This window comes from Molothrus aeneus, chromosome 1 (genome assembly GCF_037042795.1).
Source record: "Molothrus aeneus isolate 106 chromosome 1, BPBGC_Maene_1.0, whole genome shotgun sequence".
In the NCBI taxonomy this organism is placed as follows: Eukaryota; Metazoa; Chordata; class Aves; order Passeriformes; family Icteridae; genus Molothrus; species Molothrus aeneus.
Window position 1 is genome coordinate 2,457,537 of NC_089646.1, and position 18,606 is coordinate 2,476,142.

Here is an 18,606-nt window from a genome sequence, read left to right on the forward strand (position 1 = left end):
CAAAGGATTTCCTGGAGAGGGGGGCTGGAAGGAGCTCCTGACCCTCCTTGTTCATGAGGTGGCCTGGGAGGGGAGGGAATTCCTCCTTCCATCTCCTCCCATCCCAAAAAGCTCTTCCATCTATCCCAAGCACAGGAGTTTGGCTGAATTAATTTATTGGTAGAGAGCTGTGTCCTCTTCTGGTGCGAGGAGAGCAAATTCCATGACTCCCCCAAAGGGAAACAGAGTCCCTTAAACCCTGGGACCTTCTCCCTTCCCCCAAATTCCCTTGGAATGCCACAGGAGGGCAACCTGCCCTGTGTCCAAGCTTCCTTAGAGAGGCAGAGGGAGGAAATCCCAGCTCCAGACAATGGGAACAGGAACAGGGCCATGAGGCAGATGGGAATCTGCTCCTCCTGCAAGCTGGGAGAGCCATTTCCCTGACAATCCTTGGGTCTTGTCCAAGACCAAAATACCAGGAGGGTTTTATTTTTGTGTGTGCGTGTGTCACAAGGAAACCACTCCTTCCCCAGCAATATGGTGTGCACCATGCTCCTGAATGATCCCAGGGCTGGGGAGAGCTCTCTTCTCCTGTCATTTATGGCCTGGCTGGAGTTCCTCCACCCATTGCTTACCCCAGCATCCCAAGGGTCAGATTTAAGGCTGCACAGCTCCCTTTGACCCGCTCTGTCCCTTGGAGATTGATGAGCAGCCATGAAAATCCATGTGGTTTCTGCTCCTTGCTGCCAGGAGAAGGGAAAATAAAGGAGTTTCTGTGGGATTTCTGCATGTTGCAACCTGGGGTTGTAGCAGTAGAAGTCAGGGAACATGGATAGCAAAGGAGCAGCCCCATGCTATAAATTAATTAAGGCACATGAGAATAAACTTTGCTGGAGCAATTTGTTTATCCCCTGCCTCTCCCATTTTTTGGTGCTATGGGTTGTGCCACTGTTTCTCTGGCTGCATCCTCAGAAGGTGAGGATCCCATGTCCCACCCTGAGCTGTCCCTGAGGAATGAAGTTCTTGGGTTTCTGTGCTTGAAATGGCTCCTGAGGTATTAGAAAGTCTCTTTTTTCCCAGCCCTGCAACTGAAGAACTCAAGATTCATTGGTTCTGCTTTTCAAGGTTGTTTATTTTCTCTTATCCATTCCATTCTCTCTCTGACCTGCTGAGATCTGTCCAGCAGGTTGGGTTGTGGCACACTGACTGCCCTTGGGGTGGTGTTGGCTTTTTATAATAAAACCTACCTGTACTTTATTTACAATAATTTCCCAATACCTATCACCTATGTTAGACAGTCTGTCTCTACCCTAAACCAATCCAGAAGTGCCAACATCACCCAGAAGATGGAGGGCAAGAAGAAGGAGGACAGGACATGCCCAGATTCCTCCATCTTGCCTCTTGAACCCCCATTCTAAATCCCCAAAATTCTACATTTTCACCCTGTGATAAATTCACTGTCATTCTACTCAAACTCTTGTGGCTTGTAACTCCTCACACAAAGTTGGGAATTGTTTCCATGGGCTAAAATCAAAGGCACAGGTGGTTTTGACTCCATGCCAAGGTCTCTTAATCCCCTGCCAGGGTCTCAAGTCCTCCAGGGCAGCCAGAGCAATGTCCTGGGTTCTGACATGAAGTGACTTGATAAGGACAAGCCCTTGAGCAGGTCAGAATTGCTCCTCTAAGAGCTGCATACTCTTTTTTCTTCAGTTTGACTTTTCACTCCTTCTCCATCCTCTGGGGGTGGATGCCAACTTTTCCTGGCTCCAGTGGGTTTGGAGGTGTGGGAAATGCTGAGCAAGGTGAGGGTCTGAGGGTGATTTGTGCAATCACAGGCCAGCAGAGGCTGGAGGTCCCTCAGGAGGTGCAGATGCCACCAGCACCCCGTGTTTGGCAGGGAGAGTTTTATTTCCTATCCACCTGAAATTCTTCTGGCTGCATCTTGTCCTTCCATGGAGTATTTTTGGGATGTCTGTGAGCAGCACAGAGCAGCACAGCTTCCCCACCCCCCCAGACTCAGTCCCATCACCCTGATCATTAATGACACCCCACAGCCTCATCCCTGCTTGTCATCTCTGGGAGGTGCCACCACCACCAGCTGGGCCCTGTCACTGTCACAGGGGGGTGGCAGGGTGGTACCAGCCACAGGACCCTATTTTCTGAGGGGTTTACACCCAGAATCCCCATTTCCACCAGCCACAGGAGGGGTTTACACCCAGAATCCCCATTTCCACCAGCCACAGGACCCTATTCTGAGGGGTTTACACCCAGAATCCCCATTTCCCCAGAGCCAGGACTGAGAGAGCTCAGTACCTCTGAGGTGTTGTTATTTCTCACCCCTTTTCACACCCTTTTAAACTGGCTGGGAGCTGTGCAAGTCTGCTTGGTGTGAAGCACCTTTCAAACACATGGCAGGGGGCAGCGAGCCCCTGATGGCACCGGCAGTGGGATGGAAATGGGCAAAATCATGAGAAAACAGCCCAGAAATGGGGCTCATCCCCCACTGGGGGAGGCATCACTTTCAGCCCAGCCCTGAGCACCTTTGGGTGCTTCCATCCCTCCTCCGTGCCACCCTCTGGATTGAGGCAGGGTTAATCCATGCCACGACCCCAAATCCTGTTCCTTCCCAGTGGCAGCCCCAGACAATACCAGTTCAAACATGAACCCGAGCCAAATTCCTCCAGGCACGTTTTCATCATCTTTTTTTTTTTTTTTTTTTTTTTAAATTTTTGTTCCTGCTGGTGACAATGGCTTTGCTCAGGGCTCTGCCCAGCCCTTTCCCCTGCACTCCAGACAGTACCAGGTTGGCTCAGACATGAATGTCCTGGTTTCCTTTCCTCCCCCTGCCCCGCAGCCCCGGGGAGGAGCCGCTCTCCAGAGCATCATCAGGCCCTGTCTCAATGACCCGGTGGCATCACTGTGCTCCCTCCCTGCACCTCCTGTGCCCCGGGGCAGGTGGGAGCCAGCGCCGGCTTCACTCAAAGCAGGTAAAAAAGAAAGCGGTGCTGGAGGATGTGGCATTCACGTTCTCTGAAAAATCCCTTTGCTCGGGGTTTTTCTTCTAGGAAGCCTCAGAGAAAAAGGAAAACAATTCTTATCTCATTTGCTTCTCCTGTGTTTTGCTCACCTAGAATGTATTTGCAAATTGTTTACTCACAGGTGATTGTTTCATTGGGTTCTGGTGTGAGTTGTTTTCACTCATTGTCAGTTGGGGCCAAGCTGTGTCAGGACTCTGGAAAGAGTCAGGAGTTTTCATTATTATCTTTTTAGCATTCTGTCTGTATCCTTTCTGTATTCTTTAGTATAGTTTAGTATAGCATCCTTTAATATAATATAGTATCATAAAATAATAAATTAGCTTTCTGAGAACATGGAGTCAGATCCATCATTCCTCCCTATGTCAGGGGACCCAGCAAATACAATAAATATATAATAAAACCATAACCATAATAGTCATCCTAATAACTACAACTATAGATAATAATAAAAAAACATAAAATCATCATCATCATCATGATAGTCATCATATCATAATCATCAATCATAATCTCACTGCCCTTACCAAATATCCAACCTTGAAGTGAAAGATAATGAAGCAAATCTGACATCAAAGGTCCCAGAGATGGCTTTTCTTCTGCTCAGGGACAATAAGTCTAGAATGTGTTTGGAGATTGTTCACCCACAGGTGATTGTTTCATTGGATTCTGGTGTGAATTGTTTTGTCTCATTGGCCAACTGGGGCCAAGCTGTGTTGGGGCTCTGGAAAGAGTCAGGAGTTTTCATTATTTCTTAGCATTCTGTAAGTATCCTTTCTGTATTCGCTAGTATAGTTAGTATAGCATTCTTTAATATAATATAATATTAAAAAATAATAAATTAGCCTTCTGAGAACATGGAGTCAGATTCACCATTCCTCCCTGCCACAGGAATCCCTGCAAATACAACAGGAGAAGAGGAGGGGAGGAGAAAGAGAGAGAGGGAAAAGATGATGCCAGGGGCGTTGCAAAGCAATCCCTGCTGTAGACACAACCTCGTTTGACAGCGTGGCTTCTCCTGGGAGATTCCCCAGGAAAAGGGAGACCACCAGGGCCTGACCTCGGTACCCAGAGCCCCCAGGCTGTTTTTGGGGAGGTGTTTAGGGTCTTTCCAGATGCCAAACCCCATTAGTTCTGCCAGGCTCCTGGGATGCTGCAGCTGCCCAGCAGCGCTCGGGAGGAGCCGCTCGCCGCTCCCGCAGCCTCTCCTCCAAGGGCATCCAGAGCCAGGCTGCCTCCCACGGGGCTGTGCTGCATGCTTGGCTTGCTTTGATGGGAGGTGGTCGCTGTCAGGCTCACAGAATCCCCGGACAAAGCGTTTCCCAGGCTGCAGGGACACGGGTGAGATCAGCCGCGGCTTCAGCGCCTGCTTGGATGGAGCCAGGGGTTTGCAGAGCGTGGAGGCGGCGTGTGCTGGGGAGAGCTGGGCTGGTGGAGCATGAGACATCCCTGCCTGGGGCATGGAGAGCTGCCCAGCACCCTGGTGTGAGTGGAGAGGTGAGGAGCTCTGCTGGGAATGCCAGGAGAGGGACTGTGTGTGCCTCCAGGATTTTGGGAGAAGGGAGGACTTGTGTGGCCTCTCCTTCAGCCCCAGCCTGGGAGATGACCTGGGGCTGGTCCTTCTGTGGGTGGGACCCACGGCAAAATGAGCAGAGTGGGGCTGGACCCTGCCTGGGGGCTGCTCCAGACCCTGCCCGGCTTTTGGGGTTGGTTTGGCTGTTTCTGCCTGGAGATCGGGGAGAACTCCAGTGGCAAATGCAGGGTTTGATCTCCTGTGCCCATCCTCAGCTGCTGAGGGGGCTCCTGAAGCTGCTGTGTGGGGTGGTTACAGCACAGAGGGATACAGGAAAACAGGAGAGGCACATGGCCAGCTCACAGGTTCAGCTTTCTGCAAGAAATTCTGTGTCTAAGGGCAAACACCCGAGGTTTTGTGCTCTGGCCAGGACCTGTGTGGGCGTGGAGCTCCTTTATTTATTCCTCCATGAGCAGAGCTCTCCCAGAGATCCCGGGGTGGGAGGATGAGGAGGAAGCTCAGCTCCAGCTTCCTCACAGTCCTTCTCCCTGTTTGTCTCCCTCCCTCCCAGATCCTGTGGCTGCAGAGCCTCCTGGCAGCCCAGAGCACTTTTTTAGCCATTCCAGGGAATTTGAATAGGCCTAGTGAGGGCGAGCTCTGATTTATTGGGAGTGTTTTTATGGTGTTTATGTTGGCAGGCTGCAGTTTGTGTACGGCTGGAAACGTTCACGGAAGCCTTTTATCACCAGGGCTGAAAAACAACAGAGAGCTGATGAGAAGCCCTGTGCTAATTGCAGAAGGCTTGAATCAGGGCTGCAAAATGCCTGGCTCTGAGAGGCTGCTGCTGCCTGCATTCCCCAAGGGGAAGGAGAGATGATTTCAGCCATCAGCAGGGTGGGATCCATCCAGGTTGGGTCATTTTGCCACCGAGGGTCACATCTGGCACTGAGAGGGACAGATTGTGGTGGTGCCTCAGGCTCCTGTCCCTGCTCACAGCCTGACAGAACAAGATGATCAGCAGATGCAAGAGGTTTCAGCTTGGGAAAAGAAGCAGTTGGTTAAATGTGGGGTTTTTTTATAACTCAGATGTGGGGTAACACCTTGTGCTGGTGTTGGAAATGGGGCTCATTTCTATCCCATCACTCCTCTCCCCAAGTCTTTGTAGGATCTCAGTGCCCTAGCTGAGGTTTTAGTGAAATCAGAGTCTTGGTGAGATCCCATCATCACCTGTGGGATTTGGAGTGATTGAACCTCACAAGCCCCTCACAAGAAACAACCTCCTGCTCTTCATTTTCCACTGGATTACCCCCCTCCCATGAGTCCTGCACAATTAGTCTGAGAGCAGGAAACTTTTTCAGGTGCCAGCACTGGATCATCTTGGAGCATAGGGAAAGAATTTATCCACCTGCCTTAAGAAACCTACTTTGAATTCAGCTCCTGATCCCTCCAGCCATGTCCACCTTCCCTTCTCCACATCACAGGTGCTGAGGAGAAGTGGGTGATCCATAGGGTGTGAGCAGCACCTTGGTGTGGGATGGGAACTCTTAAGGGCAATGTAAAATGTAAAAAGAGTTGCAGGGGGGTGCCACACCTTGGGCAGGGTGTGCTTTGAGTCTCCTGGTTCCTCAGAGCAGGTGGGGACATTTAGAGGAGTGGAGGGAAGAGCTGGAAGCTGAGATGAGTCCCAGACAGTCCCTGGCTGTCACAGAACCCCAGAATGGTTTGGGTTGGAAGGGCCATGGGCAGGGACACCTTCCCCTGTCCCAGGCTGCTCCAAGCCCCATCCAACCTGGCCCTGGACACTTCCAGGGATCCAGGGGCAGCCACAGCTGCTCTGGGCACCTGTGCTCAGCTGTGACTGTGGATCAGGGGTCTCAGGTTGAGGGAAGAGATGAGGATCTGACTCCATGTTTCAGAAGGCTTAATTTATTATTTTATGATACATATTACATTAAAACTATATTAAAAGAACAGAAGAAAGGATTTCATCAGAAGGCTGGCTAAGAATAGAATGGGAAGGAATGATAACAAAGGTTTGTGGCTCAGACTCTCTGTCTGAGCCAGCTGGGCTGTGATTGGCCATTAATTAGAAACATCCAACATGGGCCAATCACAGATGCACCTGTTGCATTCCACAGCAGCAGATAACCATTGTTTGCATTTTGTTCCTGAGGCCTCTCAGCTTCTCAGGAGGAAAAATCCTAAGGAAAGGATTTTTCATAAAAGATGTCTGTGCCACTCAGCTCCAAGGAGGGTTGACCACCCAAATTTAAACAATGAAATCCCACCCCAGTGCCTTAAATCCAGTCCTGGAGGATGCCACAGAGATTTTATCCTTTTGAGGAGACCATGGCACAAGGTCCCGCCTCTGCATCACCCCAGAGTTGCTCCATACCCCTGCAGCCCTTATCCCAGAAACATCCACTGGGACTCCCCTGCCAGGCAAAAGGGCACTTTATTCCAGGCCAGCTGCTTTGGAAAGGTCCTGGCTGGCATTAGGCACCTCAGTAGATGTGTCCTGCTGGCTGGATCCTAACAAGAAAGGAGGGAAGGAAGGGCACAGCATTACAAGCACATCTACGTGCCTCTAGTCTAGTCACAAGTACAAGAAAATTTAAGGAATTTGGTTCAAAGTGTTTCAGTGAGGCAGAGAACCTTCTCTTTTAAGAGATTTCTGATATCTATCAGCCTGCACTGAACCACACAGATTGTAAAGGAGGAGGAAAAACACAAAAGCAACAAATCCCCCACTTTGCTACTGGCAGTAAAATTTTGGCTGACACATTTGAGCCTCTGTTAACCCCTGGCCCTGTGAACGTGCTGCTCAGGGCAGAACTTACAGTAGGAAAGCCCATCCTGCTGTTATTCCAAGCTTCCTAAAAACCAGCCAAAACAAATATTTGGAGGAAAGGCAGGGGCTGCCTGGCGGGAGGACTCGGGCAGGAATGCTCCTGCCACTGGGCAGGAGGTGACATCATCCAGATTCCTTTGCTGAGGAATGCAGGATTTGGTCTTCCCTGCCAGTAATTGCTTTTCAAAAACAGGGAAAATCTGCCCAGGGAAGCAGATTTCACCCAGCCCCTTCCACTGCCCAGCAGAGAGGCTGAATGTTCCCAAATCCCCTTCTTATCCCTAGTTTAACATTGTGTGGACAGGCAGGGTGAAATTGGTCATCTCCCAAACCACAGGTGAAAGCACCCAAAATTCCAAAAGTGGGGGCTGGACAGGAATCTGGGCAGGGAGAGCTGGTGGGGCAGCAATGACTTCTCGGGGTGGCCAGGATGGGGCAGGTGATGGGCTGGGGCTGTGTGTGGACTTCTGTGCTGGGCAGACTGTGCTGAGAGCTGCAGGAGGAGCCCATGGTCACCTCCACGGTGGCCCCATTTCTCAGTCCTATGAAGCCCAGTTGGGTGTTTTTGAATGCAGAACTTCAGTGGTGACTGGAGAGTGTTGGTCCTTGTAGAACCTTTCCAGTTTGGATTTCCTCTGGTTCTGTGGCTGGAATAGGCTGATTCTGAGCAACCAGCTTGAGCCAGGGCAGGGACTGTCCCCCTGTGCTGGCACTGCTGGGACACCTTGGATTCTGTGTCCATGTGCGGGCTCCTCAGGCCAAGAAGGACATTGAGGGTCTGGAGCAGCAGGAGAGGCTGAGGGAGCTGGGAAGGGGCTGAGCCTGGAGCAAAGGAGGCTCAGCTGTGGCTCTGCACAGCTCCAGACAGGAGGGCACAGCCGGGGGGATCGGGCTCTGCTCCAGGGAACAGGGACAGGAGCAGAGGGAACGGCCTCAAGTTGTACCAGGTGAGGTGTTGATTGGATATTAGGGTGATTTTATTCCCTAAAAGGGTGGTCAGGCATTGGAAGGGGCTGCCCAGGGCAGTGGTGGAGTCACCATCCCTGAAAATGTTCAAATACACATTGATGTGGCACCTGGGAACATGGTTTGAGGTGAACACAGCAGTGCTGGGTTGATGGTTGGATTTGATGATCTTAGAGCTCATTTCCAACCTTAATTTCCCTTTATGATCAGTCTGGTAGGGCTAATTCATCATATCCATGTAATCCCTGGGAAGTGGATGGGTTTGCATGAGTGGAATCAAAGGGTCTGTGGCAGGTTTGGGGAGACTTTTTAATGAAGCCAATAAATTTTTGGGTTTGTGTTCTGCAAAGATGCTCCTTCTTCAGGCTTTGAAGCTGTATTCATTTCTTCTCCTGTATAAGGAATTGGTGTTGCATTCATTGTTGCATTTAATTAGAATTGGAGGTAGATGCACAAAGAAGGGATTTGCATTAATTTGGGATTAATTGATATTTCTGCCGTGTACCTGTCTGTGGCGTTGTGTGTTTTTACAAGTTTTATTGTTGTTTCTATTACAAAAAATAGCTATTCTCAGTTAGTTAGAGAAATATTTTGATCCTTTGTACCCCCATTCCATCCCCTCAGAATGCTTTCCCTCTAAGTTCTTTACTCCCTACCTCATTCATTTCTCCTTTTCCATGAAGCTTTTGGCTTCTCCTTTGGGTTGAACACCCCACATCCCATCTCCAGCCCCTGGAGCTTGCAGCCCTCCACCCACCCCAGGCTCTGTGGTGGCTCCACCAACACCTCTGGAAATGGATGTCAGCAGCACTTCCAGCAGCAGCAGAGGGGTCAGTTCCTGTGGGATGGAGGCTGCTGCCATCATTTCAATAGGTGGAACTAGGTGTAGTTCAGCTGCCCCCATTACCAGTCCAAATGGGTGATTTAGTGCCTGGAAAAGCCTGAAATATTTTGCTCTCAGTGCCTGACAGAGGATGGCTGGCAGGAAATGAGCTCCAAGGCAGGGCAGGTTTTGCTGGTTCTCTAATTTCCCGCCAGGTTTTGGAAATTCTTGGCAATGAAATGGAGAGCAGAAGAGAAGGGCCTTGGCCAAAGGAGAAATCCCACTTGGTCAGCAGGATTTTTGGGAAGGGTGGAGTGAGGAGCTCTGAATGGGCAGCAGCAGGACAAGGGCTGGACCTGCTCTGCCGAGGTTGCTGGGATATGGGGTCAGGTGTGCCAGGAGAAGGCCTGCTCACTTTTGGGGCCCCAAAAAAGTGGGGATGGACACAAAGCTGGGTCTGGGCTCATGACAGGGTGATAATATTGAATTTTGTCACGGCAGAAGAGGCACACACACCCTGTGACCGTGTGCTCACCGGGGTCTGAGGATGAGGGAAGAGACGAGGATCTGACTCCATGTTTCAGAAGGCTGATTTATTATTTTATGATATATTTTATATTAAAACTATACTAAAAGAACAGAAGAAAGGATTTCATCAGAAGGCTGGCTAAGAATAGAAAAAGAAAGAATGATAACAAAGGCTTGTGTCTCGGACAGAGAGTCGAGCCAGCTGACTGTGATTGGCCATGAATTAGAAACAACCACATGAGCCCAATATCAGATGCACCTGTTGCATTCCACAGCAGCAGATAATCATTGGTTACATTTTGTTCCTGAGGCCTCTCAGCTTCTCAGGAGGAAAAATCCTAAGGGAAGGACTTTTCATAAAAGGTGTCTGTGACACACATCCACGCAGGAGGGTTGGGATCAGGTCCCACATGGGACAGGGTGACAATGCCATGGGAGAAGCCTTCTGTGGGACATCCAGGGCTTGGTTTGGATGTTGTCCCCCACCAGCCAAGTCCCTTCCCCCGTCATATCTCGGCCACCCTCCACCCCAGGGCTGTGTCTGGTGCTGACAATCCTGGTCTGCAGGACCCTCACAGCTCAAGGGAAGACAAAATCAAGATTTCCCTTGTTCTCCTTGGGACAGGGGGAGATCACAGAATCCAATGGCGTGGGTTGGAAGGGACATTAAAAATCATCTGGTTCCCAGAAGGAGAATGCAGGCACCAATCCCATTGCCTCACACATGCTGAGCAAGCACTCCACCACTGCAGCTAACCCCCTGTGGGATTCCACAGGGGTGGAATAGGGAATAAAGGGCATGGAATAGGGATCTTCTGCTCATTTCTGCCTGCAGTCACCCCAGGGGCAGCACAGAGCTGGCCAAGCAGCACTGACATGAGCTCCAAGGGATTTAGTGGAGGCTCCAAGGCTTTGAGATCAGTAGAGACCAAAAAGCAGCCAAGAAAAAAGATGATAATGGGTGCAGATCTGCTTTAAAATGACACAAGGAAGCTCAGAGGCTCTGTATTTATCACAGCTCGGTGAGTCGGGTGCCACCAGTCAGGTGTGGGGCTGCTCCTGTGGCTCCAGGCCCCCCAGCAGGACATGATTTGGGGGGGTTGTTTCATGTTAGGTTGTTTCTTCAAGTTTCTCAGAAACACGGAGGGTGGTGTGGTTTCTTAATTGTTTCTGTCTGGAGGCTTGAAGGGAGGATGACTTGGAGAGGAAAGGAGGGAAAGAACCAGAGATGGAAAGACTGAATTTTCAAGCAGAGCTACTTCATCTTCTTTCCTCAGCTTCTGGTGATGGCCAGGGTCAGTGATTGCAGCTTTTCACTCCAGAAAATTCTCAGGGGGTTTCCTGGAATATTGAAATGTGGTGGGATGGGTGCCCAGGCAGTGACCACCACAGCAAAGAGGATGGACCTCAGCTGAGCAGCAACAAACTGAGACCTGTCCCAAAAGCTGCCTGGAGGTCAGAGACTCTGGCTTGGCATTCTTCAGGTCTATTTATCACTAAATGAAGGAGAGTCAGGGGTTTTTCCCCTTAAATACCCCCTTTCCACAGCATTTTCTGTGTTTTTTATGCCTTTAAACTTAGCAGAGGAAGCTGAACCAGCCCTTGGCTGGCAGAAGGTGTGGAAGAAATGTGAGCACCAGACTGGGAGCCTGGGAAGGGGCTTGCTGCACGTCATGGAGGGATTTTAGTATTATTGTGAATTAAACCATGACTGCAACATCCTCTGTGTCCCATCCCCAGCCTCGCAGAGGAGCTTCAGGCATCCCTGCCTGGGAACCAGACAAATTCACCAGGGGTACCTGCCCTGGCAGCAGGAGCTGCCCCTTCCCAGGGGTGGTGGAGGTTTGGGGTGAGCAGGGCAGGGCTCACCTGAGCTGGTCTTTTCTCTAGCAAAACCTGCACCTGATTTTGGGGTCTCCTCAAGCCAGGTCTCATACGCTCTTGGAGATTTGTATCACACCCAAGATAGCTCAGCTACCTTAGAAGGCATAAAATCAGCAGGATGGCTTCTGTGGCAGTGTTGGAAACAGCAATGTTTTGATAAAGGGCAAAATAACAAAGCTCTTTACAGAGAAAAACCAAGCCAGGTGCAAGAGTTACTTGCTCCTGATAAAACACCTCACAAAAGCAAATTGTTTCTTTGTTTTCTTCTTTTTCTAGTAAATTGCCCAGGCAGGACCTTTTGGCTCTTGTCCAGTTGGCTATCCTTAGGTTTGAGGTGAAGTCCCCAAGGTCCTATGGGATGTCTTTTCACCTAACTGAGGAGAGAAACTTCTGGGCTTTTTTCCTTTTTTAGGAGACAAAGGATAATTTGGTCACTGTCAACAGGGGGCACATCCCTACCTGCGCCCACAGGCCTGGTGCTCCCTTGGGAAGTGTCAGGATCTTTAGCTGGTTAGAGTGACCCCGAGAAAAGTTCAAAAGTCTCTTTTCCCAGCCTGGCGGTCGAAGAAGGAGTCAGGGCTCTTCATTTCTTGGTCTCAAGGTTGTTTATTGTGTCTTATCTATAAAAAATTTTCTCCTGCCCTGCCGAGGTCCGTCCAGCAGGACAGACAGAGGCACTCTGCCTGCTCCAGGGCAGTGTTATGTCTTTATACTAAAAACTGCGTGTACAATGTTTACAATCACTTCCCAATACCTATCACCTGTGTTAGACAGTGAGCTTCTACTCTAAACCAACCCAAAAGTGCCACCATTACAGCAGAAGATGGAGGCCAAGAAGAAGAAGAAGGAGAAAGGCTGGACACGCCCAGATTCCTCCATCTTGCCTCCTGAACCCCCATTCTAGAAACCCTAAAATCTACTTTTCCACCCCCTGATAACTTCACTATTATTCTACCTAAACTGTTGTGGCTTGCTGGTCTTCATCCAAGGTTGGTAATTTGCTCCATGGGTCACAATCAAGCCCACAGGCATTTTGGGCTCTGTGCCAGGGTCTCTGAGACCCCTGGCAGGGCTCTTGGCTGCTCAGGACAGCCAGAGGGATGTCCTGGCTCCTGACAGGGAAGATCTCTGCATTCAGGAACAACCTGAAAACAAAGACCGAGCCCTCATCTCCTCTTGTCTCAGGCTGTGGATCAGCCCTGAGCATGGAGTGATGCTGGCTTGGGCCCACAGCCACGAGCTGCAGCTTCCCCTGTGTAACAGGCATGGGAAGGCTCTCCTCCTCCTCCTCCTCATCCTCCTCCACCTTCCTGCCCTCCCCTTCCGCCCCAATGTGCTCATTCATGAAAAGTTCCCAGTTGGAAGGACGTGAGGAGGGGAATTGGTGTTGGCGCGTTTCTTCCCGCGCGCCGGCCAAGGGAGGTCGTAGGCCCAGAGGGATTTAATCTTTGTTTTCACAGCTGGATTCCACATTATCCTTGCTTCTCTCCAGCTTTTTATTGCTGCTCATTCCCCAGAGCCACCTGTAGGGAAGCAGAGTGTGTGCTGGTGTGGGGCACAGCCTGCTGTGGCTGCCCAGGGACAGTGAGGGGTGCTGTCCCTCACAGGACTGGTGACCTCCCCAGGACAGGATGAGGAGCAATGGCCATGAACAAAAACACAACGAGTTCCACCTCAACATGAGGAAAAACTTCTTCCCATGGTGGGTGGCAGAGCTCTGGAACAGCTGCCCAGGGAGGGCGTGGAGCCCCCCCCTCTGGGGACACCCCAAACCCACCGGGATGAGCTCCTGTGCCACCTGCTCCAGGTCACCTGGAGCAAAGAAAAGACTGGTGGAAGGCACAGCTGAATGAAGCTTCTCCCCTAGCTGTGCCCAGCTCTGGCCCCTCAGCTTGGGAAGGACATTGAGATGCTTGAGCACGTCCAGAGGAGGCAACGAGGCTGGAGAGGGGCTGGGAACACAAACCCTGTGAGGAACGTGTGAAGGAGCTGGGGCTGTTTAGCCTGGAGAAGAGGAGGCTCAGAGGTGACCTTATTGCTCTCTACAGCTCCTGCAGGGAGGCTGCAGACAGGTGGGGTTGGTCTCTGACAGAACCAGAGGACACAGCCTCCAGCTACGCCAGGGAAGGTACAGGTTGGATATTAGGAAGAAATTTTCACCGAAAGAATAATAAAGTACTGGAATGCTCTTCCCAGGGAGGTGGTAGAATCCCCATGTCTGGATGTGTTTAACAAGACTGGACATGGCACTTGGTGCTATAGCTGAGGTGTTAGGGCATGGGTTGGACTTGATGATCTTGGAGGTCTCTTCCAACCTCATTATTCTGTGATTCTGTGATTCTGTGACCCTGCCTGAGCAGGGGGGTTGGACTGGCTGATCTCCAGAGGTCCCTTCCAACCCCAGCAGTTCCAGGATTCTGTGATTTCATGACCTGTTCATTAAGGATTGAGGCTGGAAGGGATTGTGCGCTCCTGCAGTGCGGCCACACGGTGGATCCTCTCTGGAGGAAGGTGCCATCCCATAATGGTCCCCTGAGGACACCTGGCTGCAGCCCACATCTCCTGGCTCCTTTCATCCTTGTCCAAAGGGACAGGGCAGGGAGCAAGGCTGGGATCATCTGCCTTGGCCTGAAGTGTGATGGTTTGGGGGTGTTGGTGTAGGTTTGGTGGTGTTGGGTCATTTTTCATGGTGCTGGTGTAGGTTTGGTGGTGTTGCTGTACAGTTTGGGGGTGCTGGCATAGGTTTGGGGGTGTGGCGTAGGGTTTGGTGGTGCTGGTGTGGGTTTGGTGCTGCTGCTGTAGGTTTGGTGGTGTGGTGTGGGTTTTGTGGTGTAGGGTAGAATTTGTGGTGCTGGTATAGGGTTGGTGATGCTGGTATAGGTTTGGTGGCGCCAGTGTAGATTTTTGTGGTGCTGATGTAGAGTTTGGTGGTGCCGGTGTAGATTTTTGTGGTGCTGTGGTGCAGGGTTTGGTGCTGCTGGTGTAGGGTTTGGTGGTGCTGTGGTGTAGGGTTGGTGCTGTGGTGTAGGATTTGGTGCTGCTGGTGCATGGCTTGGTGCTGTGGTGTAGGTTTTTGTAGTACTGGTGCAGGATTTGGTGCTGTGGTGTAGGTTTTTTAGTACTGGTGCAGGATTTGGTGCTGTGGTGTAGGTTTTTGTGGTGCTGATGTAGAGTTTGGTGGTGCTGGTGTAGATTTTTGTGGTGCTGTGGTGCAGGGTTTGGTGCTGCTGGTGTAGGTTTTTGTGGTGCTGGCATAGGGTTGGTGCTGTGGTGCACAGTTTGGTGCTGTGGTGTAGGTTTTTGTGGTGCTGGCGTAGGGTTTGGTGCTGTGGTGCACAGTTTGGTGCTGTGGTGCAGGGTTTGTCCAACAGGCAGGTGTGGGCTCATGCCCACTGTGGTGAGGGGGTGGAGAAGGTGCTGCTGGAGCCCCCCTGGGTGCCCAAAGGACTCCAGCACTGCAGCTCTCAGGTCAGCCTTTGCTCTGAGCAGCAGTGTGGCCCAGGGCCAGCTGGCACTGGCTCCATCCCCACCTGGATGCCAGCCTGGGGACACCTTCCCCATGGCACTGCCCCACTCCTGAGGGGAGAGAGGGACCCTGACCCAACACCCCTGCAGCCTTTGGGGATGACCAGACACATGGTGTCCTGTTGTATTTGTGGGGTGCCCCATGGCAGGAAGGAATGATGGATCTGACTCCAGTTTCTCAGAAGGTTAATTTATTATTTTATGATACTATATTATATTAATGAATACCATACTATACTATACTAAAGAATACAGAAAGGATACAGACAGAAGGCTAAAAAGATAAAAGAAGGAATGATGAATCTGACTCCATGTTCTCAGAAGGCTAATTTATTATTTTATGATACTATATTATATTAATGAATACTATACTCTACTAAAGAATACAGAAAGGATACTTACAGAAGGCTAAAAAGATAATAATGAAAACTTGTGACTCCTTCCAGAGCCTTGACACAGCTTGGCTGTGATTGGCCAAAGAGTCAAAACAATTCACATGAAACCAATGAAACAATCACCTGTTGGATAAACAATCTCCAAACACATTCCAAAGCAGCAAAACACAGGAGAAGCAAATCAGATAATTATAGTTTTCCTTTTTCTCTAAGGCTTTTCAGCTTCCCAGGAGAAGAATCCTGAGAAAAGGGATGTTTCCAGGAAATGTGATTCTGGCAGTGTCCCTTCTTGGCACGGGGGACGCGGGGCTGTCCAGATGTGAGGCAGGAGCTGCTGACCTCTGCACGTCAGCGGGTGGGGACCACCTATGTAAGCATGTCCAGGAAGGTTCCTGTCCCTGTTCCACCCCTCAGATCAGACCCTCCTCAGATCAGGACCTGCAGCCCTGGCTGATGCTCCAGCCTGGAGCTCTGGAAGGTACCGTGCTGCTCACCCAGTCCTGGGCTCTCCTCTGGGCTTTTCTCTCTCTTTGCATGCAAACCTGGCTGTGTAATTGAGTCTGTGCCTAATTACCTAAGGGGTAATTAAATATTTGCTGGTGATATCTGTGTAATGAAATGTCTCGGTGAGCAGAGTGGGAACCTGCCCTGGTTGTGCTGGGAACCCGGCCAGGAGGGTAGGAAAGCACTTGTGGAAATGATGTTTCCTATTTTTCCTTACTTTCTGTTGTGTCTGTTATCTAAGAACAGTTTGGCAAGACCCATCTGCTGCCTTATTTTTCATGCTCGAGTCTCTGTCTTCCCTTTTAATTCCATTTAAGTCTAATTAGTAATGGGGAAACGGGCCACGAAGTCACACCCGAGTGTCTTGGATCTGCTCTGGCATTTTCCTTCTTGTCTCCATAGAATCCCAGAATGGTTCGGGCTGGAAGAGACCTTAAAGATCACCTCATTCCAAGCCCTGCCAGGGACACCTTCCACTACCCCAGGCTGCTCCAAGCCCTGTCCAGCTTGGTCTGGAACAGCTCCAGGGATGGATGGGGAGGGCACAGCCTCTCTGGGCAACTTCTTGTTTTCTTCAATATAATTTTAAAGTTGAATTTCTTTACCATAAAGATTTTGTTACCATGAAGAAAATCTGGTGTCCAGGGCTGAGCTCAGGAGGATATTTTGGTGATTTGGGGTGGTGAGTGTGCAGCAGATTTATTTGGGGAGGGCACAGCCTCTCTGGGCAACTTCTTGCCGTCTTCAATGCAGTTTTAAAGTTGGTGTTGAATTTCCTTACCATAAAGATTTTGTTACCATGAAGAAAATCTGTGTTCAGGGCTGAGCTCAGGAGGATATTTTGGTGATTTGGGGTGGTGAGTGTGCAGCAGATTTATTTGGGGAGGGCACAGGGAAGGGTTTCTATGGTGGAGAGAAGGGTTTGACAGCTGTTCCCAGCCCTTGTCGCTGTTTGCACAACACTTGGATCATGGAGCAGCCTCACTGTTATGGCTCTGTCTGACCTGACAAGTCAGAGGCTTCTCCAAAGCCAAAAGATTGGGAAATAGATAAAACAGATATCCCAGCAACGAGTGTTGGAATCTGCAGAAAGATCTGCTATTTCAGATATGATGGTTTGGGTAAAATTTTGTCTTATCTCACAAGTCCTGCTGCCTGAGCTTCACCTCAGCTCCTGCAAGCAGAACCTCTGTGGTGGGTGGGGGGTTTGAGAGACCAGAGGGATGGAGAACACCTCCTGTGGGGAAAGGCTGAGACAATTGGGATTGTTCAGCCTGGAGAAGAGAAAGATTCAAGGTGACCTTGCAACCCCTTCTTGTGGCTAAAGCGGCTCCAGGAGAGCTGGAGGGGGAATTTGGACAAAGGGGATAGAGATTGATTGATAGAGGGTAGCTTTAGATGAGATATTAGGAATAAATTCTTCCCTGTGAGGGTGCTCAGGCCCTAGCACAGGGTGCCCAGAGCAGCTGTGGCTGCCCCTGGATCCCTGGCAGTGCCCAAGGCCAGGCTGGATGGGGCTTGGAGCAGCCTGGGACAGTGGAAGGTGTCCCTGCCATGGCTTTAAAGATGGGCTTTAAGATCCCCTCCATCCCAAATACACCTGGGATTCTGTGATTCCATTGCTGGCAGAGCAGGCTGAGCCCCAGAGTGCGACTCAGCACCCTGAGGAGGTGACACACCCAAGCAGGACCCTGAGGAGGTGACACACCCAAGCAGGACCCTGAAGCTGCTCTCAAGCCCAGCAGCTGCTCCAAATGAGCCCCAGATTGTCCTTAACCACCTCAGGGCTGTTTAGAGCAGCAGGACATGAGCTCTGCCCCAAGGATGGTGTAGGGCAGGGCAGGGCAGTCCTCAGTGGTGCCAGGGTCTGGCCAGGGCAGTGTGAGGGACCATCCTGAGGACCAGGCAGAGCATGGACCTGGCAGAGCAAACAAACCTGGACCTGATGCAAACACCTGGTCTGGGTCCTGTTCCTGGACAACTTGATGGAGAACTTGCTCACTGCAAGCTCCAGGCCCTGTTAGAGTTGAGAGGTTCCTTTTGGTTGGCAAATTACAGATATTTTTGCTTTTGTAAAAAATTAGAATCATTAGAAACATAGAATTGTTTAAGATCATCACCAGTCAACCCAGCACCATCATAACCACCCCTCAACCACATCCCCAGGTGTGTCACATCCACACAGTTTTGAACACTTCCAGTAATGGTGACTCCACCACTGCCCTGGGCACTCTGTTCTAGTGTTTTACAACTTTTTCTTGTGAAGAATTTTTCCCTAATACCCAATCTAAACCTCCCCTGGTGCCATAAACTTGAGACCATTTATTCTTGTCCTGTCACTTGTTATCCAAGAGAAGATAAAAACATTAAATGACTTTGGACCGTTTCTGACGGCTGTCCTGGCTGGGTGTGAGCAGCTCGTGCCATCTGCTGCAGTGTCTGACATGGATGAGGAGTGTGGTGACAGAAGTGACACCAATCATTTTTTCCACTGGACACTGGAACTTCTGGGGGAAAAAAAAAAGAGTCAGACTCTCAGGGTCAGTAGCTTGGCTGTGACATTGCAAAGCATTTTCCACACATAAAACCACCCCAAACCTGTG

General features: G+C 50.4%; 1 protein-coding gene across 2 annotated transcripts in view; it reads left to right on the plus strand.

Annotated features, from left to right (window-relative positions):
- Positions 1-18,606, plus strand: part of GJC2 (gap junction protein gamma 2) — a 47,008-nt gene that overhangs the window by 9,823 nt on the left and 18,579 nt on the right. Inside the window, exon 1 of one of the 2 annotated variants that reach the window (XM_066550435.1) lies at positions 4,446-4,511. The exons of the other annotated variant lie outside the window; for it this stretch is intronic. The gene's annotated coding sequence lies outside the window, so the exon portion shown is untranslated. Of the gene's footprint in view, positions 1-4,445; positions 4,512-18,606 lie in introns of those variants that run through there. 2 annotated transcript variants of the gene reach the window in all.